At 43.9% G+C, this 27,995-nt stretch overlaps 1 protein-coding gene across 1 annotated transcript in view; it reads left to right on the forward strand.

The window, feature by feature from the left end:
• The window catches only part of Lmx1a (LIM homeobox transcription factor 1 alpha), a 144,062-nt gene that overhangs the window by 104,919 nt on the left and 11,148 nt on the right, over nucleotides 1-27,995 (forward strand). The gene's annotated exons all lie outside the window — the stretch shown is intronic.

The following is a 27,995-nucleotide window of genomic DNA, read 5'->3' on the forward strand; positions in this document are numbered from 1 at the left end:
TATACACTGCACCAAGTTATAGGTAACTTTAAAGCAAAACAGAGTTCTTTCTTGTTTCATTCTTGATTGCAGAAGAATGTCTAGTTCGGATTTTATATATATTTTGTTTATTTCAACAGTATTTTCTTCTTGCCTTTTGTTTTGTTTTGTGTCTCTGGCCTTGGAATCTAACTATATTTTTGCCTTCCCTGTTTTAGGGTTCATCTGTGTTTCTGAAGGCAGGTTATTTAGATTATACCTGGGACTCACCCCCTGGCTGGGGTGGGACTCCTTCAACTGGCCTGCTAGTGTAGAGGGATTTTCCCATGAGGCCCATCCTGGGACCCCTGTCTTTGAAGGGCACTTTATGTTTTATGGGATGGTGTAGCAGCTTCCCGGCCTGCACTGAGGAGCCTCCTGTCCCTGTGTTCTGCATCTACCTGCACAGCACGACCTGGCACGCCACAGGCCTGTGATCATGTGTGCTTCTTGTTGGAACTCATTGTCTTTTCTCGTTTATATTAAGAAAACAACAAGAACCACAAAGCATAAGAGTTGTAAAGTGGGTTCCTTACACCCAGCGTGTGGTAGTTCTTTTCCTTTCTGATTTTTCTTGGCACTGGGAGAGGGGGTTGCTGTGTCTTAGATTCCAGATGCCTCCCATCACCCTCCTTGTCTAACACGCCCTCTCTCCTCTTCTCAGTCATGCTTATCAACTCTAGTACCTAGATTCTCTTTTATTCTTTGTTAAATTGATGCTTTTTACTTATTACTTCTCCCCCTCTCCCCCCCCTCTCTCTCTCTCTGGGTGTATGTGTGTGTGTGTGTGGGTGTGTGTGGGTGTGTGTGTGTGTGCCACAGCACATATGTAAAGGTCATAGAACAATCTGGTTGCGTCTCTTCTCTCTTTCTACCTTTATGTGACGTCTGGGGATCAAATTCAGATTGCCAGGCTTGTACCACAAGCCATGGCTTAGGACTGTCCTCATTTGCATCTACAACAAATGGGGATGGTATTACTGTTCTACAGGATAGCAGCACGTCTTCTAACTTGTATGGGGCTAATCTTATTCTCTGATAAAGCCGATTTTTGAGCCGCAGTTACCTCATGATCTCTGGAAAATTCCTTTGCATTGTTCTTGTCAGTTCATCTTATAATGTAAAATATGAAAGAATATGAGTAGGAGGAAATCTTGTCTATTTTGGAATGTACTGTTACACAGGTCCAGGAATGAAGCTAGCCTCATACTCAGAAGCAATGTGATCTCGGGCCACTTACCTCCCCCTATTAAGACTATATTCACTAATCACTACAAAGGGGGCTCTCATGTCACCCGTGGGGCTGCTTTTAGAGTGAAAAGAGAGAATGCAGATCCAGGCATGAAACTTCACTGGTGTCTACTGAATGGCAGTTTCTGGTGCTGTCTCCTGGTGAGGTGCTTGTGGACTACTGAGTGTCTCGTGGCTTCTGCACTCATTTGGTAGAAGACCCACTATTTCACAGATACCTCCTCATCCCTCATCTTTGCCCGTCTATTTCAGATGCCCCTGGAGAGCTGGCAGAAGGCATCTCAGGGTGGCACAGAGGGCTTGTCTTGGGGCAGCTGGGGTGCATGAATTGGAGATGTGTGGTGTTCTACTACAGACTTGTGTGCGTCTCAGAGGCAGTCTTTAGTTTTAGAACATTCTGGCTGGTGTCACATCCTGGGAAGTCAATGCAAGAAAAAAATATCAAGTGAAGAAAAAAAAACCCAATGACCTCTGAGGTTAATCAACATCGAAGAAAGAATGGAGGAAATCTACTCATTTTTGTTGTTTTTCTATAATAGGTTAAGAGGCTGAGATTCATAGTCATTATGACCTGAGCTCCTTTGCATGCCCAGGTGTTACCTTATTATCAAGCACCACCCTTCCCGCATAAAGCTACCCTGGTGTGTGTATCGCTCTTAGGTTCTTGGTCTGACAGAGTGGTGTGTCTTCACACCTCAGGACTAGATTAGACTTCTGTCCAGAAGGGTCATGAGATTTGGCAGTTCCGTTAGTGAAAGTGCTGTGTGGCTGAGGCCGAAGTTGCTTCTTCTGTTCCTCAGTAGGTCTGTTAGCACGGCCCTCATACCTGATGTCCTTCTAGATGTCCCTAGTGGTGTTCTTCCAGCCCTCACTAGACTTCATTCAGCTCTCTCGCTCTCTCTCTCTCTCTCTCTCTCTCTTTCTCTCTCTCTCTCTACACACACACACACACACACACACACACACACACACACACACACACATATGTTTTACAGAGATCTACACTACATCAGTCTCTAGGTTATTAGCTGCAGAAAAGCAAAAGCCAAGGGGACACTGATTCTCAAGCAGCAGAGCTGAGAAGACTTCTCAAAGTTAACATGATCATATCAGTATATATTGTGATGTAAAGGGGATGAGAGATGGACAAAGAGACATCACTATGAAAATCTTGTCTTTTTTTTTTAATAAGCAAAGGGATTTGTCATTTAAAAAAATCAAAAGCAGTTACTACAAGAACTACAGTAAACATATTGGTGAAAATGTATTTAAATCATATTTTCTATGTTCCTTACATAAACATATTTTAGAAAAACTTAACCATACTTCAGTAGAGTAATAATCACCTTTTATCAGTAACACACACACTCACACACACACCACACACACCACACACACACACACCACACACACCACACACACATATGCCCACATACACACTCACCTCTCTTCCAAACGTAGATAATTCACTGCTTGATTTACATGCTGATCTAACTGTTTTAATTCTAATATTAGCTCACGGTGTTAGTTTAGTACGTTTCAGATAGATGGTGGTCTGATTTTTGAGAAATAATGTTTCAAAGTGTAGTTGCCTACAGACCTGTCCCCAGGTTTTGGAACTGATATAAATTCCTGAAATTTCAGGCTAACAAATATGTTCTGCTCACATGCCATGTGCTAAGAATAAAGCAAGAGACAGGATGTCTTGTCTTGAAGATTTCTGTACAGTGTTTACCATAGAGTAAACATGCATTCTCTTTCATTGTTTTGTGCTTGCTAGTATTGTCAAAGACACATGAAAAGCATGAGTTTATATCATGATTCCACAGGTCTTCCCAGATTCTGTTTGTTTTATTAACTTGGCATTTTGAACTGGTAGGCAAGAAGCAATTATAATTGCTGGTCCCTTTAAGTTGTTTTCAATACCAACAGTTGTTTTTCTTTTACTAGAATCAGCCATACGCTTCACTAGGAGAATTATTTGCTGTTCTCCATCCAAGGCTTAAAACTTCTTTTCTTTGTGGAATCTTCTCTTTTAGTGTATTTGTTTTGTCTTCATAACATAGAAGGAGAAGTAAAAACACAGGATACTTGAGTCAGGGATAAGCTGGAATAAGAACTTAATTCTACCAATTACCAAGTCCGGACACTTGATACTGAAACAGAGGGCTTCGGCCCTCTCTGTAATTAGAAGTTGGGTAGAGTTTATCTTTGGTGCTTAAAAAGTTACAGGCCACGTTCAGATTTAGACAATGCTTATCTCTTTTCCACCGACTGACACCTGTTTTTAGAAATGTGTTCACACTTAACACATTTTGATGAAAATAAATAATAAAAAATAAATCATATGCCTCAGAACATATAAAATCGGCATCAGTGTTTATAGTTAGTCATTTCCCATGTTCAACCTCTGCAAGTGACAATGGCCACATGTGAAACATATCATTGGGTTTTACATAATGATGATGGATCAGGGATGTTCCTAACTAGAGAACCCTCCCCCCATACAGAAATCATCACCTTAAGTACTTCATGAGAATTAAAGAGCCTAGTCTTCCTATGGAGCTGGTGACTGAGGCCGTTTTGTGAGCCTTCCCATTCTGCGTTGAGGAGGATGAGCATGAAGTCACTAATGTGCAGCAGGTACCACAACTAGTCACTGCACAAGCCAGAGTTCAAACCCAGGCGCTCTAGTTGCAGAGTCTGCCTTGCTTGAGCTCGCAATGTGTGTTGTCTGGTCATCAGAAGCACACAGGTTGCTTAAACCAGGCCTCACCTTGTCTTCTCCCATTTTACTGACAGCTCCCTGGCTGGCAGTGGTGGTGGTCCAGGAATTCACTAGGACTCCCTGCCTGAGAGATCCCAATGGAAGCCCCTTGAACATAGAATTAAAGCAGTGACAACGAGTTGATATGGCCTGAGTTCACACTCCTGGTCAGCACCAGTCACAAGCCCACTTTCTGCTTCAACCTGTAGCGCTTCCTTGGCTCCCAGTCACTGTCCTTGTGCGTTTTTATGGGGAATCTCCTGTAGCAGCAGGCAGCCGGGAAGGACGCCCGATCAACATAATCTGCAGAAGTGTAAGGAAACATGACCAATTACAACGTGCATGTGAAGAACCATTAGTGAGTTTCTTTTGGTTGGGTTTTACAGTTATTCATCCCATTGGTTCTGTTCTTGTGTTTTATTTGAGACACCAGGTAAACATCTTCCCCTCCCCCATCTCAAGCCTTCCAGAGGAGGGGTATCAATGTATCCCTCGTTAAATGAATAAGTTCTAACAGTGGCCCCAAATCAGTACTTCTAACAGCCTTTCACAAGCTGACCTGTAATAGTGCCCCTCTTAGGAGACATGAGCTCAGAACTTTCTCTTTGTGTCTTTATCTCTCCACCTCTCAGTTGGGTCCTCTCTGCAGGACTTGGCAGCATGCCCAATGAATTTAGGGTGAAAGTCCCTATACAGGCAGAACAACACATCCCCATGGCTACATGTCCCAGGGTCCCACTTTCTCCCCTCTGTCGTAAATGAAAGTCATGGAGAAAGTGCAAGAAAGGGCTGCTTTTCTTATCCTGGCAACCCAGACACCACCTCTAACTTTTGAATTCCCAGCCAAGAGGGTTTGAGGTGATCCAAAGGTGCCTTAGAAACTGCGACAGGTCACCCAGGCAGCCGAAGAGACTTAGCCCACATCTCCCTGTGCCTTTGTGTCTGTGACTAAACAAAACTGCTAGTGTCTTTTAAGGACTATAGCAAGCTAGTTATGGCTGCTTCTGAATACTGTAGGATTCTATGTGGCAACAGCAAATGGAAAAGAACAGAATTTAAGACCTATCTAGGTTCTCAGTAGTCCAAACCCAAAGTTGCACACTGGAGAGGCCAAAGGCTCGTCAGGTCTTTTGGTGATTAGGACCAGGAATCTGGCTATTTTAGCGTGCGAGCACTAGGGCGGTATACAAGGTAAGCTGTCCGAATATTCCCTCTGGGAAACCTGTGAGCACAGGAGAGCTGGCTGGGCTGACTCAGCACCTAGTTCACCCAGTTCATCTGGTTTTCTGAATATTATGTTAAGAAGGTCTCAGTCAGGTATTTAGAGCATATAGAAGCATGTGTTTGACTAATGAGAGGATGTTTTGCAGCATAGACAATATGACAGGCCAGTTGTGCATGCTGGATTGGTAACTCTGCCCTGAGGCTTGAGTTCTAGTAGAGAAAGACTACTACTAACCAAGGCATTCAGATTATGTATTGCTCCTAAAAGTAGTCCCCCCCCCCACTTTAAGGCTTCTTATTGTATTTTTAATGGTGTGTGAGTGTGTGTGTGTGTGTGTTGTGTGTGAGTGTATAGTGTATATGTGTGTGGTGTGTGTATATGAGAGTGTGTGGTGTGTGTGAGTGTGTGTGTGTGTGTGTGTGTGTGTGTGTGCACACGCACACACACCTGCAGAGGCCCAGGGAATGTCAGCTCCTAGAACCGGAGTTACAGGTGGTTGGGAGCTGCCTTATATGCGTGCTAGGAACCAAACTCTGGTCCTCTCCAAGAAAAGCATGTGCTCTAAACCACCGAGCCATTCTCCAGATCCTTCATGTGTCTATTTTTTCCTTGATGTTGGAGTTCTGTGGAATGGGCCTTAAGGATTTAATTACTCTGATGTGCAGCCTGAGATCTGGGATTCTGTAATCCTCAGCTGAGCAGGTTGTGAAGCATAGCTCCAGGACGTGGTGGAGTTCTGGGACTAAAGCTGGGGGTACCTCAATCAGCTGTTCTTCCCAGTCAGGTTTGGTGCCATGCCAGGGAGAGTCTGGAGCTAAGACAGAAGGTGTGGGTATTGTCCCTAGAGTGAACAAGTGCAGTTGGCGTTGTAAGATGAAGCCTACAAAAATCTAAGGAGCCAGGTGACATTTGCATTTTGGAAAATGTAACATGTTCTAAAAGGATGTCCAAAGTATGATAATATCAAAAATACACACTTAACAGTTCAGTTTGGTATCGTAAGAATGAGCGGAGGGTTGCGTGTGTGTGTGTGTGTGTGTGTGTGTGTGTGTGTGTGTGTGTGTGTGTGTTTAGCGGGGAGGGCACTAGGCTAGTGATTGATGCTCCAGCCAGGGACCAACTGGATATTTGATTGATTGGTTGGTTAATGACTAAGAGAAAGAAAACAATGTAATTCTGTCCTGAGACACGCGTGTTTCTATTTCCCCTGTGTACTCAGATAGGCCTCAACCAAGCACACCGAGGCTCCCTTTCCTGAGCCTAGAGTGGAAATCTCGTTGCCTTGGCAACTCTCTCCCGCTGTTGCTTAAAACCATTTGAATTACACCCCTGCCAGGCAGTCACCAGTGGCTTTCTTTTCTTCCCAGCTCATTTTTTCCCTGACAGAACCCTGGCTGGAGGCGGCTTCAGTGCGGGTCTAGGCTTGGGGAAGCTTCCAGGCCTGCGGGCTGCGGACTACTGCAGCCCTCGCGCATGCATCGCATTCTCCTCTCTTCAAAGGCGCTTTAGAAATGGAAGAGGCCAGGCTGCAGAAACACACCCGGACGGCAGTTTTTATGAGAAAATGCAGATAAAGAGCCCGGCGGTAGGGCCATATGTTCCCCATAATCTCCAAAGCCGTCACTTCAATTAGAGCCTCCCCCGAGTTCTAATGCCCGATCCTGAGTAAACAAGCCGATCTGAAAGAAGAACTCGATTTCCAATTAAAAGTGTACTAACATTTCTCCCTCCCTTAATTCCCGCCGAGCAAAGCCCCGCGCGGGCGGAGGCGCGGGCTGGGTCGCCGCGAGGTCGTCGGGTCCGCGCCTCCCCGCGCCGCCGCGCCTTCCCAGGTGACGTCAGGCGGGCCCGGGATTAAGGCGCACCCCGCGCTCCCGCGCCGCGCCGCAGACTTAATTAAAAGTAATGCCACGGTAAATCCGCCGGCTCTGGCTGGCGGGGCCGCGCCTTCGGGCCGGCCTGCGATGGGGGTGGGGTGGGGTGGAGGCAGTTTTCGGAAGCAGGTGCTTTCTCTCTCTCTGTCTCTGTCTCTCTGTGTCTCTTTCTCCCTCCCCCTCCCTCTCTCCCTTCCTCTCTCTCTCACTCTCTCTCTCTCACTCTCTCTCTCTCTCTCTCTCTGTGTGTGTGTGTGCGCGCGCGCGCGCGCACGCACTTTGCTTGCTGTCATTCATTTGGAGACGTGGTACCCTCTCCGTTCTCCTCTCCACCCCGGCCCTTAGAAGTACAGACACAGACACACATCCTGTCTGAACCCGGCTTTCCTCTTTACTCCCTGTGTCCTGTGCCACAGACACCATTTTCTGTATAGTTCCCCGCACCCCGCCCCGTACCCCCAATGCTAAGGGCAGGAATAGATGGAGTCAGGTGTGAGGTTATTGAAACATCAGTCATGTAGGGGCAGTCTCCTGGCATTCTTCTGAAGAGCACTGAATGTGAGCATCGATGCCCTTTTAGCTTCTGCCTCATGACATTCCTCGGTTGAAAGTTTGTTTCTGTGGGTCTTTCTGTTCGGCAGAGCTGGTTGAAAGCTGCTTGGTTTCAGATGGGACAGTGATGGATAGATTAACTTTCTGGCCTACTCTCCACACCATGAAAGAATCAAAGAATTGAAGCTATTATCTGAAAAATCCCAGAAACATCAATAAGCAGAAAATCCTCACCAGATCATTCAAATGCAAATAGCCCTCCTTCTTTCACGAGTTATCTACCCGAGTAATTACTTTAGTTTTCAGTTTGGCCTTGGCGGTGGTAAAGACTTCTGAGACTTAGTCTCACTAAGTCCACCAGTGTTTGTTTACTCCTTTCACTTGTGATTGAAGCTAACTAAATTAAATTGAGGCCAGTTCAGCAAACATCTCAGGGGCTGGCTATCTGTTAGATGCTGAGTTCCCTACCAGAGATTATCAGTGGCAGGAAACCCTTGCATTCCAGGCGCAGGGCCCCTTAGTGGGCAAGAACCTTGCACCAGCAATCATAGTATAATAGATGATTCTGGCGTGAGCAGCAATTCCCCTTGGTGTGTATGTGTGTGTTGTAAATGACTTCTGGAGCTACTCCAGATATGATGGCACACCCCTGTAATCAGACCATTTGGCAGGGGGTAGGAGTGGGGAGTGAAGGCAAAAGAATCAACAGTTCAAGGTTACTCTTGGTTATATGGCAAGTTCAAGGCCAGCCTGTGCTATATGAGATCCTGTTTTAAATAACCAACCAAACAAACAAACACTAACAAAACCCAGGAAAGTGTTCATAAAAGGTGCTTCACAATTGTATGGCTCTGTGGCTTGAGCTTGACAGAGCAGGTGCTTTCTAAGCAGTTGCTGGAGAAAGTGGTGTAGACTCACCTGCTCCAAGCTGCTGGAGTCTGTTGATTCTGGGCATTGAAGGAAAGGCTGGATCACAGGGATCCTTTTCGGGGACTGAGCTGCTAGTGCTGGTTATTGGTGAGACTGGTACTTAAACAGGAAGTGTTCATGCATTGTATTTGAATACATTCTACACTGGACCTTAGCCAAACAATGGAGAAGAGACTGAATACATTCTAACTGTTGTGAAGAGACCGAATGGGAGTTTGTGGCAGGGTGAAGTTACTTGGTCAGTTATTGGAAAAAGAGAAGCAGGGAGGGTGGGTTAGAGTTGAGTGATGCTTCATGCACAGGACGGGGGAGTGAGCTACTGTAGTGGGAGGAGCTAGTGTGAGCCAAACTACGGACTAGTTAATGTGTTCATTTTCATATTCAATTGTATTCATTTCAATGAATCCCTACTATGTGCTAGACATCATTCTGGGTGTGGCAGGTTACAGCGATGATCGGAACATGGCAGACAAGTACTATCTGGCTTAAGTCCTATAATTGAAATTACCATTGAGTAAAGTCAGGAATGCTCATTCTGAGGTTGACAACCACGTTTCTACAGTGTGCAGATGATGTCACAGTAGAGAAATAAATATCAAGAAATTAAAGAACCATCTAGGTAATTAATTCAGGTGGGGAGTGTTGAGTGACCTGGTGAACAGTAGATGCCTAGTTTGGTAGGCAGTTGAGCAATTGAATTTAAGGGTTAAAGATGTGTGTGTGTGTGTGTGTGTGTGTGTGTGCACTTCTGTGTGCACTTCTGTCTGTGTGTTTATGACACACTAGGAATTATAGAAAAGCTGGGAATTTAAAAACTGGTAGTGTATTACAAGTGTTTCCACAGATGTTATTGTCTGAGTCTGCAGGACTGCAAGAAGCATGAATACACAAACACACACACACACACACACACACACACACACCACAAATCCCCGTGTATTACCATAACTTGCATGCCATTCATACATTTGAGTCCCTCTTCTGTGACCAGCCCCTAAGCCATCTAGGGAACATAAAATACATTTTGAAAAATTAGTTTTCCATAGTCCAGCTAGATTTCAACACAAGGTACAATCAGTGAATAAGAATTCACTGTCCGGATAGATCAGCAACTATTCAATGTGTAAGTTTTAAAGTAATGCAGAGACAAAAGAAACTGGTGAGGGTGGGCATAGGCAGTGAATCAGTTAACACACTGTGTTAAAATAAAGGCTTTTGTGGGCATGGGTACCTTGTCTGATTTCTAGTTCTTCCTCCTGATGGCTAGTGACCTTGAATAAGCATTTGAGCTTCCCTTTACCATCAGTGAACTGGAATGTTCTGAGGTTTGCATGCAATAGAAACTACTGTGGTGCCTGGTACCAAGTAAGTGTTCAATTAAAGAGATGTATTATTACACATATGTATTAGGCACTTATTCTGGTCCTTAGCCATCCTATTCATGTACTGGAAAAGAGAGTGACAAAACATAAGAGTGCCAAACACTCCAAGGACTTCTTCCTGACTCATCAAAGTGTTTTCTTCACGTGAGTGGTTGGGAAGCTGCACATTAGATTGTTTGACAAAGGCACAGGAGCCACAGCTGGTGTTACCTAATTTAACAGCTGGGGTGTGACCAGAGGGATTTGGGGGGACTGGAAGGAAAGACAAAGGTCACCAAACACAGTCTCTCCAAAGCGGAACATGCCAACAGGATGGGCTGCAGCACTTTCCGCAAGAATTGGCGCAGATCTATGTGTACAGGACATTAGTTTATTTCAAATTATATTTTGCAGAAATGTGTGCCTCCTTAAAAGCAGAGCTGGCCATGGTGGCAGATGGCTTCTATTGGGGAAAGGGCACAGGAAGTGGTCACCACTCCCCTGTGCTAGCCTGTAGCTCTCCAGGAGGCTGGGGACCCGCTCCACATTGATTGTATGGGAAAGCCATGGAGAGTTGGCTTGGCCCTGAAGAATTTGGTTAGATCTCACTTTCCTCTTGACTTTCTGAGGATGGAAGGAAAAGAAGAAAGAGAAGAAAACATCTTTCCTTCTTTCCCAAGTCCTGGGTTTCTGAGCCTGAGATCGGGAACTTTCAGGGATTTGTGGCAAAACTGCAGATCTGCAAAGTGCTAAATTCTCTTGTGCATCTCCACACCCTCTCCCAGGGCTGCCTGCTGCTCCTGTACGGGGTGTGTTCCAGCCTTCCTATGCCTGGCTCCCATGGGCTGACTTCATAAAGCCAGTTTCCCGACACCTAGGTTATTTTTCTTGACTCTGGATGTATCGAAAGGTGAAATATGAGAAGGTCACGGGAGAATACTGAGACTGAAGTTACAAGACAGCAAATTGGGGGACTGGCTGAAGCACAGCTCAAGTGACAGCTACTTCGGCTACTCACGTTGTATCATAATAAATTAGAAAGTAAATCATCTTGGAGACAACATATGCTTTGTGGATATTTTTCACTGTCATAAATACTTTGCAGAAGATTCTCACTTTAGTCTGCTCAGGCTAGGTATAACAGGCTAGATTGTTTACTAACCACGGAAGTTTATGCCTAACAACCCTGGAAGCTGCATGTCCAATGTTGGGGTGCCAGCACTATTGAGGTCTCTGGTCAAAGCCTTTGAGGTTGCAAGTTTTCAACCTCTAATTGTATTCTCATGACCTGAAAAAGGACACAGTTCTTTGAGATCCCCTTTATAAGGACACTAATCCTGCTTAGAAGGTCACCTCTTCATGACTCCATTACTCTTAAATGGTTCTACCACTAATATTATGATGGTTGAACATGGTTGTCAACTTGACACACTTAGGAAGAGAGAACCTCAACTGAGGAATTGCCCTGTCATGTTGGCCTGTAGACATGGCTGTGGGGCATTTTATTAATTGCCAACTGTTGTAGTAGGGCCCAGCCTACTGTGGGCAGTGCCATCTCTGTGAAGATCAGCTTATGCTGATAGGAGCATGGCCTTAAGAGTGAATGAATGAATGAATGAATATCATTTCTTCACTTCTCTGCTGCACTTCCCGCCTCCAGGTTCCTGTTTGAGCTCCTACCTTGGCTTCCCCTCATGATGTACTGTACCCTATAAGATGTAATTTCCCCAGCCCAAGTGGCCTTGCAGTATGGTATTTATTAAAGCAACAGAAAGCAAACTAGAACAAATATAGTCAGTTTGGGGCTTAACATTTTAATGTATGAATTTTAGGAGGACTCGACACTCAACCCATGATGGTCTCAGTATTTCTCACCAGAATATTTCTCTGTCTCTGTCTCTCTGTGTGTGTGTCTGTCTGTCTGTCTGTCTGTCTGTCTGTCTCTCTTTCTGTGTGTGTGTGTCTGTCTGTCTGTCTGTCTGTCTCTCTCTCTCTCTCTCTCTTTCTGTGTGTGTGTTTACCATTCACTCATAACTAGAGAAAGATCCTTCAATAGGTTTGATTTTCAAGTGCTCAATGGGACAGAAAATGTTCCTGATTGAGAAATCATGGTAAACTTTGTGATTATAAACAGCAATTTTGTTAGAATTTTTCTCACTTTCATTTGGAAACATGGAAATGTGATCATGGGAGATCAAAGCTGAATAAGATTCAAGACAGCATCTATTTAAGCCCTTCATTCCATAGTTGAGGAAATGGGAGATAAGTCTCTTGCCAAGGAACACATTGTGGTTCCTGGTGGCACAGATAATATCAACTTCCTCATGCCCACTTCAGGCCTCTGTGCTGCCCCCTTTTATGTCTTACAAATGTGGCTCTGGCTCAATCTGTGTTTGGGGATGAGTCAAGGAGTTATGACTAGTTATTCTAGTTAATGGCGTCTCCTTAAGATCCTCAGCTTCGGGGTTGTCTAGAATGACTGCTTAGTCCTTTAAATGATACATTTGGTTTAAGAGAACTTGATTGTCTAAGCCAAGGCTGATGTCATATTTCACATTAAAGGCACCATTTTTGGCTTCTGTGTGTGTATGCTTGTACATGTATGTGTGTACATGCACGTTTGTGCCCATATGTGGGCCCAGAGGTCGACACTAGGTATCATCCTCAACTTCTTCTCCACTTTTTTTTTTGAGTCAGGGTCTCTCACTGAGCATAGAAATCCATGATTCACATATACTGTTTGCCCTTCAAGCCCCAGACATCCACCTGTCTCTTTGTCCCCAGCACTGGGATTACAAGCATGCACTGACATAACTATATTTTACATGGGTGCTCAGCTCCTCATATTCCCATAGCAAGTATTGGATAAAATGAATCATCTTCCCAGCCCACTGGTACTGTTTTAAGGTACACCAAGCTGGGATAGGACACAGTTGGTGTGATCAGAAAACATTTTACCCCAGCTTTAAAAATATTTAAAATTTATTACTTGACAATTTCATGGGTGTATATAAAGTAGTTTATCATATTCTTACTCCATTACCGTGTTCATCCACACTTTCTGTACCCCTTCTTTCTAGGAAACCCCCTTATACTTTCATGCCTTTAAAAATGTCCTACTGAGTTTAATTAGAGTTGCTTGCATGGGCATAAATGTAGGGTCATTTACTAGATCCTAGACAATGTATGAATGGCTACACCACTGAAGAAGAGTGACTCCTTTCCCCAAAACGCATCACAGTTTCACTGGTCTATAAAATAATGACATATCTTACAATTAAATGTACCTTGTATTTGATGCAATGTGATAGTTGAGTTCTAGGGCAAATTTCAGAGACTGTATCAGTGTTAACTATTCTAGAGGTAATGCAGGGTGTGACAAAACTTGTGTTCTCAACTGTTTGGTTTGTACTTAACAGCTTAGCACACATAGTGGAAAAATTGAAGAGAGGTTTTAAGATAATAGTGTGACACTATCCTACTTTCTTTCCACAGTATCTGGAATAAGATTTCTTCTAGATGCTTTGGGGCCTCCAGTTTTCTTCCTTTGGCCTCTTAGATCTGGCCATGGTGCTGACTGTAGCCTTCTAGTATTAATTTCCAAAGAATTCCGAGGTCTAAGTCCTGGAACAAATGTCTCTTATGCTCCAGTGCATACTGGGTCCTCTTGTATAATTTTTACAAATGTAGCTTCAAGGAAGCTAACAGGAAGATGACTTGAGCTAACTTGGATTTGAGCATGACCAGTGAGAGGGAGTAATTCTAGGCCCTTACCTGGCAGAGGACTACTTGCTGAAGTGCTGACGTCCCTTGTCACTCTCAAGAACATCCAAGGCTCAGCCTAGAAAGGACACACAGCTGTCAACAGTTAGAACACCAAAAAAGTTTAATTCAGAGAACCAATAACACTGCTAGTGAGGTGATGAACATGAAGGCAGATCAGGATGGCGGGACAGCCTCCAAATTAGCAAAAAAGCATGCTGCTGGGTCCCTGAAGTCGACACACTGAGGAAGTGATGTAAGTTCTGGGGCATCTGGTGGAAGCCTAAGCTGCCAGGTGTGAGCTGGCACTGTGGGAAAATGCCAACAACTGACAGAGACATCACCCAAGGAATAGAGAGGTCACAGAAAGACCTTGGTTTCTCCCTGTCTTCTGTCTTCCTTGTAAATGTTTCCCCTTGGCTCATGCAGCAGCCTTTAAGCCTTGTCCTTCAGGTGACACAGAGCAAAGAGTGAGCAAGGAATACATCTGAGTGACAGAAAACAGACAAGGAAAAAAATTAGAGGTGTCTAGTATGTTAGAAAGAAAAAACCTGAAGCCAGCACATTAGTTCATCAACGTTAGAGACTTCTTTTGCATTGAGTAGAGAGCAGGTGTCTGGGCTTCCATGGTAAAGAGATGGCAAAGTATAGACAAAAACCCTGAATTCTTGGTGATGAGGAACAAGTTGTGCCATTTACTTTTTCTCCTTTAGGATGCACTGGGATTCTCTTGAAGAACAAGACTTACAGAATGAAGATAGATTATAGAATCTATCTACATGTCTATCTATCTCTCCATATATTCATCTTTCTTTCTATCTATCTATCTATCTATCTATCTATCTATCATCTATCTACTTATCTATCTAATCTATCATTTATTGATAACATCTTTGTATCCATCATCTATCTATATAGATATATAAATAAATCACACACACACACACACACACACACACACACACACACACACACACACAGAGGACACAGGCCTTATTTGGGTGACTTACAAGCTGTGATCCAACCATTTTGACAATGGCTGTCTACCAACAGAGGGTCCAAGAATCCAGTAGTTGCTCACTTCGTGAGCCTTGATGTCTCAGCTGACTTTCAGTATATGCCAGAGTCACAAAGAAGTGGGCTCTAATTCCAGTGAAGGAATGAAACTGCCTCCATGTCTTTTACATAGGTTGCCGACAAAAGCTGTGCTCAGATTAAAGGTGTATCTTCCTACCTCAAAAGATCTGCATTAAAAGTGTGTCTTTAAAAAGATCCCTCACAAGTGTATTCAGCCTCTTGGGTGTTAGTTAATTCCAGATATAGTCAAGTTGATAACCAAGAATAGCTACTACACAGTTTCTAGTTATAGCTTCTCATCCTACTTAGATTCAATCCAAGCCTGCTGGCATGGCCTGTGTTAACCTGAACAATCTACTGCCTGCTTTCTCTTTCCTTTTTGCCTTTATCCTCTTTGTGCACAGAGACTTAGCTATGACGGCTCATCACTTTGAGCCAGGGACATACTGCATGAGCTCACTGCTTGACTTGCTCTCTTTTTGTCACCTTTTAATGCCATTTTACCTGCAGGATCTTAACTCCTGAGCATTCTGGCCACACTCTAAAATGCTATCCATCACCATTGTGTCTCTGTCACAGCCATCTGTTTTCAGTATCGTTCATCACTATTTAAATTTGACTTGGATTCTAAAATGATTCAGTTCATCATTTATTTATTGGCTATGCCTTCCTCAAAGGTTGGTAGGGTCTACTTGAATCATGGGGCACATGTTCTACTCACAACTATACTTTCCGAACCCGCAATGATGACTGTAACATTAACTGTGGTCAGTGTTTGGTGTAGGTATGGGCCAAATCATCCATTTGAACGGTATTTTGAATATTTTCTTGTATGACTGTCTTGCTACTTGTAATTCAAGTGTTTTTCCATTTACTTTATATTTTAAAATTCAAATCTCTCTCTCTCTCTCTCTCTCTCTCTCTCTCTCTCTCTCTCTCTCTCCTCTCTCTCTCAAGCATGGGTAAGCACACATTCATTTTTAAGACAGGGTTTTACGTCAGACTGTCCTGAAACTCACAAGTCTCCTGCTTCAGCTTGCTGAGTGCTGGGATTGCAAAATGTACCACCACCACCATGCCTGACTTGTTTAGCTTTTTATTATGATCATTCATATATATATATATATATATATATATATATATATATATATATATATATATATATGATATCACTTTGTGAATATATTGTTGTGGTTAAGAATGTTATTAGTGGTTTGAATTTTTTGGGTATCTAGTATGAAAGAAGCTACAATTTGGAGAAATTAAGTAGTAAGTTGCCCCTGCAAAGAAACAGCATTAAACTTAGCTCTCTGACCCCAAGGCTTTTTACTTGCTCTTAGGGATCCTTCTGTTGGGTCTGTGTTCTAGAACATGGAAATACATGGTCCTTCCTGACCATCCCTGCACTGCCCGTCACTCATGTGTGGTAACAGACTCTTGCTTTCTCTCCTTTATTTTGTGTCTAGTTTTAGCAAACCTATCTTAAGTTTTCTATAGGATGTCTTGCAGAATGTTGCCCTGGTTACCATGACCACATTGGCTTCCCCTCTACTGTATTCTCTAGAATCTTACATTTTAATAAAACTCTTAGTGTCCTGTTTTGGAAATGTTTACTCTTTCATCTTCTTCACTACCCAAGATGTTCTTAGAGGCAGGGAGTCTGTTTATGAGTATATATTAATCACTCTGCAAAATAAGTATTTTAGGTGCATACATGAATGATGGTTTAACATGAGGCACCTCTGTACATTGTTAACCTCTGTTTTAACATTGAAAATATTTATTTATTCACTAAGATAATTTTGTATAAAATTAAGAGTCTCATTCTGTGGAAAAAATAAGTTCAGCTAAAGAGAAGTGCAGTCTATGCACTTCTCAAGTACAGAGCGGAAGATTAATCTAGAATCTGAAAGCAGAGCTGGACCACAGCTGCAGCTCCACTCAGAGCTAACTACGTTTCCCTGAAGCTCAGCTGTACCCACAATGCCAAGTTATTTCTCATTTTCCGGCTCTCACCAGTATCAGAAGTGACGAAACAGATGACCCCGAGGGAAGACTCATTTAGAGACGTGATCTAAGACACTAAAGGAAACAGACATTTGGTGACATCCATGCAGTGTGAGAGATGCACATTCTGGAGTCATCTGGGCCCTGCAAACAGAAGGGCTGCTCAGCACTTTGCCTCATCCTAGAAGAGGTGATAATGAAGAGAGGTGGGAGAGAGTCACTGGAGCCTGAGGGTCAAAGAGAAATGTCTGGGATGTGGAGGCCTTTCAGAGCCTACCTGTCTCCTACTTGCTTGGGTACATCCACAGCTCTGATGTCTAGTGGTCACCCCACTGACAAAGAGGAGGATGATTCACCCCGTGTGTGGTACTGTCACTCAAGGTGATGGATGCCAAGGCCAGTCCTGTACATGACAGCCTCATATTTCAAGTCTTAGGTTACCCTCACCCTGTCCTCTAAACCTACCATTAGGATTTAAAGGAAAAACAGGATTTTAAAACATTGTTGCATTTTGCCCAGTTATGAAAACTGACAAACATCATTGAGGATTTGGATGAAATAGTTAAAATGGAGACAGGTTTTAGCTGCCTAAGAGTGAGAGGTTTTCTGATTGGCCGTGCCTCTTCAGAAACTCTAACGAGATCTCTTTGTGTGCACACAGCTGTGCAGTGGGGGAATGGAACAAGAGAACATTCTACATCAGAACTTCTTAATCTTTTTTTTCCCCCTGTGTTTTTTTCCCCCTGAGAAATTTTGCACAACCTCTAGGTGTATAAATTTACAAAATAGATCTTCATTTACTACTAATAAATCACTAAGAAGTTTATTTTAAACCACTTTTGACATAGATACAATCCTACGGTTTTTTAAAGACAAGCAAATTTGCATAGTAATGATATGTGTATACCTATTAATATTTATGTAAGGAATTACAGTATGGCTATTTGATACTTCAGGACATAGGTGCCTCAGTGTTTTTCAGAGTTGATATGTATTTTGATTGTATACTTGTCAGTGTTGTGTTGAGAATGCTGTTTTGCATAAATACAAATGACAAAAATGTCAGGATGTTTTTAGGGCCATATCAGAAATTGTTAGAAATTTCATCTTAACCCCAAGTCAAAATTCAATTAATGATTTGTTTTTAATGAAACTCAAACCAGCAACGAAACAGTGTGTTTAAAAGGCAAACATTCTAACAACACAATCCAAAGATTTACTAATTTGATTCATGCCAAGGAAGGATGATATCAAAATACTAAAGTCTTTGTTTTTCACAATCAAACAATTGCTTTGAGAAGAGCAGAAAACCTTCTGTGTACAGGAAAGACACTGCAGTTCACAGGGTGCGACAGTCTTGAGTGTGGGCAGATGTATTGTTCTAGGCTGGATTCATCAACAGGTGCAGTGCAAAGTATTCATGTTGCGTGCTCAGAACCAAAGCTGCCATGAGGTCACAGGGAACAATATGGAGGCTCACTTTCAGAAATGCCCCAGATTCATTTGCTGTGTTTGATCTTTAGTTAATGATTGGGCTATTGTTCATTCAGAAACCCTTTAATGTTGTCAAGCTTCTTTCTCATGACCTCTTCATTTGTGACCTATAGTTTACAAAGCCGAATTCTAGGTCAGTGATTCTCCAAGTGTGGTTCTTGACTTACTACGGTGGCATCCAAGTTCAGTTAGACCTAGAAAACCACTGACCAGTTCCAGACACACTGAATCAAAGCCCTGGGGACTAGCCCAGCCATCTGTTTTGTCCAGCCCTCCAGGTGCTTCTGAAGCAAACTCAACTTTAATGAGCACTGTTCTACAGTTGTTAGAGGGATGGGAGGGGGTTATAGAAATAGTCCTTTTTTTCTCTAGCCCAGGTTTCAATATCAAACTCTGCTATATAAATAATAATAAGACTGGGGAGAAATGAGTTAACAATAACAGTAGAAATTTAAAGCTAATTAATGATGTAAAGTGTTTCTAACAAGAGTGCCCTAAAATCAAGACCATCTTAGTATACACTCAAGGGTGCAATCACATATCCTCTCCAAGGGATAGCAATCAAGTTTGTTGCATACAGTTATACTCAGTATATTTTTAATGTAGGAAAAGCTCACAATCCTCCTGCAAAATATGTCTGTATTATTTTCACCCAATTTTGCCTTTTCATCCAGGAGTCCAGGAGTAAGGACTCCCCTCCTTCCTGTAAGTTAACCCTGAAGAATGTGTGATCTGGTTGACACCAGCTAGACTAGAAATCACATCATCGGACCTGTTCTCCAGTTGTGATCCCTGTATATTCTACCTGCTTTTCTTCATGTTCTTCCTTCTTCTCTGTATCCCTCCTACAATAATTATCTAATTTTCATGACTTTCTCCTATCCTTCTCGTGGCAGCGTAACCAGGTGTGTACTGATACAATGCCAGAGCATTGTTGGCATAAATAACCATGTGAAGGAAAGATGGAGGTTGAATTTCATGTGGAGTAAGTGTCAGCTTCACTGAGCATCAGTGATGGAGGTAGCTAATAAATCCCTGCCCTTTGAAGATGGCCACTCAGTGGTTTATGGAGTGGCCAGGAGTCTGAGGGCATAGATTATTGGCCTCTGTGCACCTCTCTAAAGCAGAAGAGAGTCTACTCAGAACTATGGTGTATTGGCTAAGGGCTTAAGTGGGCTGATCACCTGTGATCACACAGCATATTCTGTGTTAGACTCCACAGTGAGTTTAACTAAATGGGTCTCTTTTCTGTATGTCTAACATGCTTCCCAGTGGGTCTCTATGCTTCCCAGTGGGTCTCTATGCTTCTCAGTGGGTCTCTATGCTTCCCAGTGGGTCTCTATGCTTCCCAGTGGGTCTCTATGCTTCCCAGTGGGTCTCTATGTCCCACTGGGCCCAACCTAAAATATGGGGCTTACTTTCATTGTGAGCATGGTGAATTTGTGTGTGTGTGTGTGTGTGTGTGTGTGTGAGAGAGAGAGAGAGAGAGAGAGAGAGAGAGAGAGAGAGACAGACAGACAGACACTGAATTACAGAGAAACACACACAGAGAGACACAGAGACAGAGAGATTTTCTTTGTGATTTTTCTATTGCAGAGTCATTGAAAATGAACTCCATAGATGACAATTCATTGTGGCTGTGTCAGAAGGTTGGATACTCCCGAGCCTCTAAATTTTAACCTATTAACCAACTCCTGTAAACTCCCTAACCACCTAAAAGAGTGTAATTTTTTTCATTGTTTTTCTTTTCTTTCTTTTGTTTATTAACTTGAAGGGATAATTAACCCTTTGTTTTCAAGCCTTGCCTGCAAACAATTTAATCTTACTTGGACAGTTAATCCTCCTGAAGACCACTAATTAATGCACTAAAATTGGACTGCTCCAAAGAGAGATGGCATTCAGTCCACTGCCGCCACTTTCTAAGTCAGAGCAAGCACACTCATCCTATTAATGTAAGCTAATAGGATGTCATGCATATCACACCCTGTGCCTGATGACCACTGGGCAGCTGGACCACTGAGCTCTTATCTAGGCTGAGCTCTGAGCCCCAAACGACTGAATTAACTTGTTATGAGCTTCACAGCCTCCCTCCTTGGAGGCTGGCCATATGAAAACAGAATGAGTTACAGGCTCTGTTTAGTAGACACATCCCTGTTTGATTGGAGCGCTTTGCTGTTGAGGCACAGGGAACTTCTGACACCATGTTTCCGGTGTGTGACAAAGACACCGGCACAGTTAACATTTATACTGCTGTTTATAGCAGTTCGGATTGCATGTGGTCCATGGGTTGCACGCGGCTGTGCTTTGGCGTCAGATGAGAAGAAAGACAAAGAAATTCAGTGAGGGAAAGATGTGCATGTGTGGAGTTTGTGTGTGTGTGTGTGTGTGTGTGTGTGTGTGTAGGAAGCATGATAAGTGTTAGCCTAAGAACTATTCAAATGTGCAATCCAAGAGCACTTTCACCATTCAGGGCCAATACCTTCCTGTTCCTCTTTATACCTCCCAATCACAAGGTCTCCCTTCTTGAGTACCAGCCTTTTCTGAGGAAGGCAAGGGAGGCATCCAGTTGTGGCTAGCAGCCAGAACTGAGGATCACAGACACAGCTCCCCTTTGGGACCTTCCTGAAAGCCTGAGCAGGATGCCCTGGCTGTGACCTGCCTGACTCTGACCCCCATGGCCCCTCTCCTTATCCTGTCACAGATCCTCCATCTGCAGTGGCTATCTCTGAACAAAGGTGTCTTTCTTGGTACACCCTACCTACAGCCTCACTCAGGAGCTTAGCTTGACTTTTTTTTTTTTTGTCTGCTCTCGATCCTGAGATTCTGAGACTCTAGGAGCTGATTGGAGAGTGTCCTTGGGCTTGGCTGAAAGGTTGTGTGGGGAGGGAGGAGAGGGTGGGACTGCATGAGGACCAGAATGTGATAGAGATTTAAGTGAGCTTTGTCCCTTTGGGACTGAAAACAATGGCTTCCAGGATTAACACGGGTAGACATCGACTCTCCAAGGGAACCCTCCAGTTCAGATCTTTCCTTTCCTCACACAGTAATAACAGCCACGGAGACAGGAGACAGCAATTGTTCAGTACATTACATTTTCCAAGCAGGAGGTTTCCTTGGGTCCTCACAGTAGCCCAGAAAGGCCTGACAGGCAGATATGTACATGCATGGGTCAGGGGGAAGCACAGGGGTAGATAAAAGAAAGAGACTTCAACTCTGTGCCTCAGACAAGAGATCACTTGTCTCCTCCTGAGCCTCAGTATAGTGACACACTTCCTGCCTCGCAGGGCTGTAGCAGAAACAGTGAACAGTTCAGGTGTGACAGGAAGCGTTTCAGGTACTAGGTCCTTTAAAACTATCCTGTAGATGAAGAAATGTTAAGATCAGAGGAGTCTTTATCCAAGGCTCTTCAGCTGAGTAGGAAAGTGGAGGGTGGAGCTTTCATCTCCTTTAGGGTCTCCCGTTGCACCACTGTGTATTTCTGAACTAAAGAACTAAAGCTGTGGGTCTGTGGACACAAAGCCTAAAGACTTTTTCTGCACACGGCTCTGAGCACACATAGGTGGCTGTCATTTCTTGTGCTTGACTTGCAGGTTTAAAAAAAAACTCATTTTATCCCTCCTTCCAAGCGTGTTTGGGCATGGCCTGCCACCAAGGCCCTGTGTGTATGGTGGCAGGTTCCTGAACCTCTCTGCCGCTGTTCTACAGCAGTTGGGAAGAGAGTTTCATGCTATTTTGAGCACTGATGAACTATGTGCTTGGGACAGGAAGCTCACATGGAACTGGTGCTTAAATGGTGGACACGTTCTTATTACAAACTCAGTGTGTGGCCTGAAGCTGCCAGCTACACATAAGCACAGCAGTTCAGAGGCTAATGGCTGTGCAGTCCCTGATCCGCAGTGCCCGCACCCTAACACTTCCCCATTTGCTGTGGCCACCGAACTCCTACCTGCAACCAATGCTGATCAAACCGTTTCTCCACCAGTAAACCACAGACAGCGTCTCCATTATATATCCCCCTCCCTGGGGTGAAATGTGCAGCCCCTGCCTGAGGCTGAGGGACCCTACCCACCATTGCTCTGATTCTCCAGTCTTCCTTCTAGTGGAATATGCTGAGCTCTTTGGGAACACCCACCTCCTCCTTGCTGCTTTCCAAGCCCCTCCCCCATTCACTGCAGGGTTTCTCCATCCATTCACTTCTCCTCCTTTTCTAAATACAGTGTTTATTTTCAGTTCCGAGGACTTCAAGCACTTTCTCTTTTATGTTCTTACCACCTCCTACTTGTTAACAATGTCCACAACTCATTGTGTCCCATCCTTTAGGATCAAGGGATCCTTCTTGCTCTTCTTGTTTCTCTGAGTGCACAAGGCAGAGCTGGAGCAGGAGCGGTGCCCTAGGAGAGTCTGTGTGAGGAACCTCTGTTCCTGGTTAATGTCTGGCTTCCCGACTTACTAGACTGCTCCCTGGATGTCCTTCCTCCACTTCCCTCTGGAAAGCTCTGCTGACCCTTTGTCTTACCTGCTCTCTGCACCTGTATGGCCCTCACTAAACCCTTTCCTCCCTGAATCCTTCTGGGTGCTGAGTCTTTTTTTGCCCCCTCTGAGCACAAGCTGAATCCTCCTCACCTGCATGCCTCAGTTTGACCCGGTATCACACACAAGGGTGGTTAACTGATGTCTGAGAACACTGTTTAACGAGTAAGTTCTTAGTCAAGTTGACCTCTTGTAGCCTCTCTCTGTGTCATATCTTTCCTGCTTTCTGTCTTTTTCTCGTGTATGTGTGTGTGCTTGTGTGTGTGCGTGTGCACCTGTGTGTATGTGTGTGTGCACGTGTGTGTGTGTATGTGTGTGTGTGATGTATGGTATGTGCTGGTGCATGTGGGGGACAGAGAACGAACAATCTTGAATATCATTCTCAGCTGCCATTCATCTTGTTATCTAGGCAGGATCTCTCACTGGCCTTGCGCTCACCAAAGCAGGCTGGCTAGGCTAGCCAGTGAGCTTCAGGAATCCAACTGTCTCTGCCTCCTCAGCCCTGGGCTTCCTAGTGTGAGTCACAATGCCTTAAACATGGATTCTGAGGGCTTGAACTCAGGTCCTAATACTTATAAGGTGAACACTTTGCTTACTGAGCCATCATCACCCAGTTCCTGTAAGATCTTTTCTTAGACCTTTTTCCTGGTGTGAGTTGAGCTCTCCTTGAAGAACTGTGCGTCAGGCAGTTTATGAACAGTAGCTGCATGGACTCTGCCTGTCTGAAGAAGACCACTGCTTTTCTCAGGAAGTATGAAATTCCAATCCCCTACAGTGCAAGGCAGTGGCTGAAGCAGCTTCCTAGATAGTCTGTCATCATAAGCCTCTCCCTGATCTCTTTCCCTGCTCCTTCTACCTACAGCAAATCTCAGAGCCTTCCTCTACTCCCCCAGCCTGGCAGACATTTATGAGGCTTATCACTGGGGAAACACTGGGGCCTGTTCTTGTCTCCCCCTCTTCTAGCATGGAGAGATTTTGTCCTCCTCCCTCACTCTCACCTCGTGGACCTAGGTCTGTTATCTAATACCCTGTTTATGGGCTGTTGGGATTTTTCCAACAACCTGAAATGAATCTGCAAGGCCCCACAGGTAGTGCTGCTTAGTCTCCTGGCCATAAAGTATGCCTGGCTCTTTCATCTGCCATTACTTATATCATAAATGAGTGGGCAGAAAGACAGTGGGGAAACAGCTGCCCTAAAACAGTTCAGACTTGAGAAGAAGAAGCAAAGAAGAAAAGAAGAAAGGAAAAAAAGGAGGAGGAAGAGGAAGAAAGAGAAGAGGAAGAAGAGGAGGAAGAGAGGGGAGAGAAAGAAAGGCCTGGAGAAACATGTTCAAACTTGGTGCTAAGCCAGTTCATTTCATTCTGTAGGCTGTACAGAGACATTTAAGCTCTGGGCTTCCCCATTAGGAGTCAGATTTATTCTGTGCTTGTGTCTAAATGGCCTCCAGGGATGCTAACATTTGTTGTTGGAGAGCTAAGAGTGGTGTTCCTTTCATCTCTGCTGAGGGGTGTCACCTTAAATTATGAGGGATAGCTACAGCCTGCATCTGGGTGTGGGAGGCTCTGGCAACGAAGGGAGCCTGCTCTCTTCATTATTTGAAGGTTTTCTACAATCTTCTGCTTCCTGGTACTCCAGCTAGTTATGGGAGAAATATTTCACACTATATATTCTCATGGAGAAGTTTGTGGAGTCTGGCAAGTCTGCCCTGCAGAGAGAAGAGAGTGGCCTTGGTGAATGTCACAGAGCCGCTTAGAGCACCCCAAGAAAGTCACAGGACATCACAGGCTGCCTGTATTCCCACACCATAACTGGAAGTGGTTGAAGGACAGGGATGGGTGGCTCCCGAGATTCCAAATTACTTGCCATTCTGCATCTTCAAGATTTGACTCACCTACACCCACCAGGACAACTGGAGGTCCACAGTGTTGACTGCCCAGGTAGCAACATCCCAGATAAAGAGTATGCATGCTATTGACAACAGCAGAGAACATACCAGATCCTGCTAGCTATCCATTTCATAATATACCAGTTAAATAGCTCCTCTTATCCCAGAGTCAGGGCCTAGAAGAATGGGGCATGGGCACAGGATGCATATGTTTAGATGACGAGGCAGGAAGTTGGGTGAGAGGTAGAGCAAAGCTTCCTAAACTGAAGTACATAGACACAGACTGTATTTGGCCTGAAGTCTTTTGTGCAAATGCAGGTCTACTGGGCACAGCCCATGTTTGTGGCTTATGACTGCCCTTAGGCCATGGTGCAGTGCTGGGGTTAGAGAATGGAGTATGAACTGAGACCAGAGAGTTGGCAAAGACTAAAGGGATTGCTCTCAGACATTTCACAAAGTCTGCAGAATCCTGTGGAGGGAGAATGGGACCGTGTAGACAACATTCCACACTGCTTTCCCAGAGACAGCTAGCACATACGGGCCATAATTATTATTTTAGATTTTACATCTTCATTAGTTATATGATCCAAAGTTTCAATATCCATTTGCATCAAAAGATGTGGGAAATGACTGTCAAAGAATCAGACTTATTTTTTGAAAGACACTTACAAACACCATTTTATTGACAACACTGGCAGATGGCAGGCTACTGAAGATCTCCCGATGTCATTTTAAAACCCACTCTGTACTGAGGCAGCCTTGGTGACCGTTCACAGTGTCTGACTCAGCCCCTTCCTTGCTGCCTGCATTCAGGTGAGCTGTATGTCACTTGGGCTGGCATGTCAGTCATTCTCATTTTCTTAAAAGTGTCACTGAAGGATTAGTCATATCAGAATTTCCTCTTTACTCCCCATTAGGGGTTGGTGGAGTCTCTGACCTGCATTAAGGCCGTTCGAGAGTGAATATATACAGATATGACTTTCTTTGTCTACCTTTAGCCTCTTGGGGGAATTGTCTTATTTTACCTAGGCTTTCGTTTTCAATGTTTATTTTCTCCTTGCTTCTGCAAACCTCCCAGGATTGCCTTGCACAGCTATGACTAAGATCAACTGTGACATCACTCCTGGGGAAGAGAAGCTTCAGAGCTGAAGGATCTAGGGGCATCACCCTCCTCATGAGGACTCTGGTGCTAATGCTTCTTAATCTCTCAGGGTCTTTTATTTGTACCTTTGGTAAAGAGCGAGACATAAGGAGAGTATAACCTTTCTACAGCATATGTTAAGCATTACTTGTGTGTTGGGGTCATGTGAGCTTCTTTGTACATAGCATCAGTGCTTCTGGGATACCCACAGGGTGGATGTTACTGTCATCAGAATGTAGTGCAGGAAACCAGCTGGGGGACTGGGAACATGATTTGACTAGCAAAGACTAACGGGGTGGGAGTGCCTGCCTACCTCAGCTTCCTGTTAGTTCAGCGGATTCACAATTGAGTGCCTCTTCACATTCAAGTTCTGTTTTGATTGTCCATAGAAAGAGAAAAAAAATTTTACCCTTTCACATAAAGGAAATGTTTGGCTCTGGCAAAGAACTCAGCTCACATCCTAACTAAACAATCATGTACAAATGTATGTCTTCTACAGGAGAGGTAAGAATAAAGAAATAGCATGTGTGGCCTGCAGCTGCTGGGTCTGTCTTATGGGCTTCTTAAAAGTAGCCAGAGGGATAAGCAACTGCCACAGGACAAGCCCATGAAGTAAGAGTTTCACTGCATGAAAGGTGGGAAGCTTTCCAAGACCCAGAGATAATAGAGGGTCTCCTTAGTATAGCTTGGAACCACAATTCCCAGAGGCTCCAAAGGCACAAAGTCAAAAGAAGAAACTTACTGTGGCATCTCTTTGACCCTAGGAACAGCCTCTGAGCCTCTGAGAAGTACCTGTATGGGAGACTTTTTTCTACTTTGGGCATCGTTGTCAGTTGTATATCCTGTGAATGCTCAGCTCTAAATGGGACATCTTAGTTGACTTCCTTCCTGCTGGACAGCCAAGGTTCAGGGAACATCACAGAAGAGGAGGCAGAGGGAACACAAGAGCCAAAGGACAGGAAAAGTGCTGAGAAATGTCTTCTGCACATGACATGGCTATTGCATTCATGAATTCATAGCTCCTGTGGCTGACTGCATAAGACCTGAACAAGATCAAGCCAGCCAAAGTTCTAGCATATATGTGGACAGAACTCAAAGCTCCAGCCCTAAATAGAGATATTTAAATTGGTAGCTGATAGCTAGTATGGGAGGGTGCATTTTTTTGGAGGTATGGGCACTGGTAGGTTGCCCATACTCTAGTTGATGACTTAGTTTCATTAAAAATATTTTTAAAAACATGAAGTTGGGAGGTCTACATGTATGAGACTATCTGGAGGCTGTTGGAAGGGGAAAACGGAGGTAGATGTGATTATATTTCATTGTATACATGTTTGAAATTCTTAAAGAATAGAAAGGAGGAAATACCCCTGTGTTATTCACTGTTCGCTGAGTTGAAATAACTCACACTCTTCTTAGGGAGCTGCTTACTTTATAGAATAGAAGTTTTGATGAATTGTTAGTGTTACCTGGTCATTCTAAGTTATCTGTGCCTATTGATAACATGATGCTGGTTTTTGATGACCCTTTAAGCAGTGTTATTTTCTACCTTGTGGTAGTAGCTAAAATGTTTGACATAGTTCTGGGAAATTATGCCTGAGTCTTTTAGGTCTAGTATTGAAAAAAATGACATCAAGGAAATCATACTAGTAACCAACAGTTACTAGTAACCAACAGTTACTAGTAACCAACAGTTACTAGTAACCAACAGTTACTAGTAACCAACAGTTACTAGGCATTGGTTATGTGCTGAAAAGCATTTTGAATGCCTTACTAATATAGGCTCATTTTGTCTTCACAATGATTCCATGGAAGCAAGCTGTCTTATGCCATGATTCTTTACATGAAAGATGGAGTCAGAGTTGATTAGCTTACTTAAGGTCACACAGTTAAGAAATGTGCTGTGCGGCCAGGACATCATGCTATGATAAAGTACGGAGGGTGAGTATGACTGTGGACTTTCTGGGTCTTCTTCTGAGCTTTAGAAGTATGTTCTCAGCCTCTTTATGGAAGCTTTTAGATCACTACCACACAGGTTATCACACTCACACCTAAAGGCGTCTTGGGACTGTGGCATCCTAGAGCTTATCACAGAGGAGCAACAAACGGCTCTGTAGGTGCAT

Source organism: Arvicanthis niloticus, chromosome 10, assembly GCF_011762505.2.
Source record: "Arvicanthis niloticus isolate mArvNil1 chromosome 10, mArvNil1.pat.X, whole genome shotgun sequence".
Classification (NCBI taxonomy): domain Eukaryota; kingdom Metazoa; phylum Chordata; class Mammalia; order Rodentia; family Muridae; genus Arvicanthis; species Arvicanthis niloticus.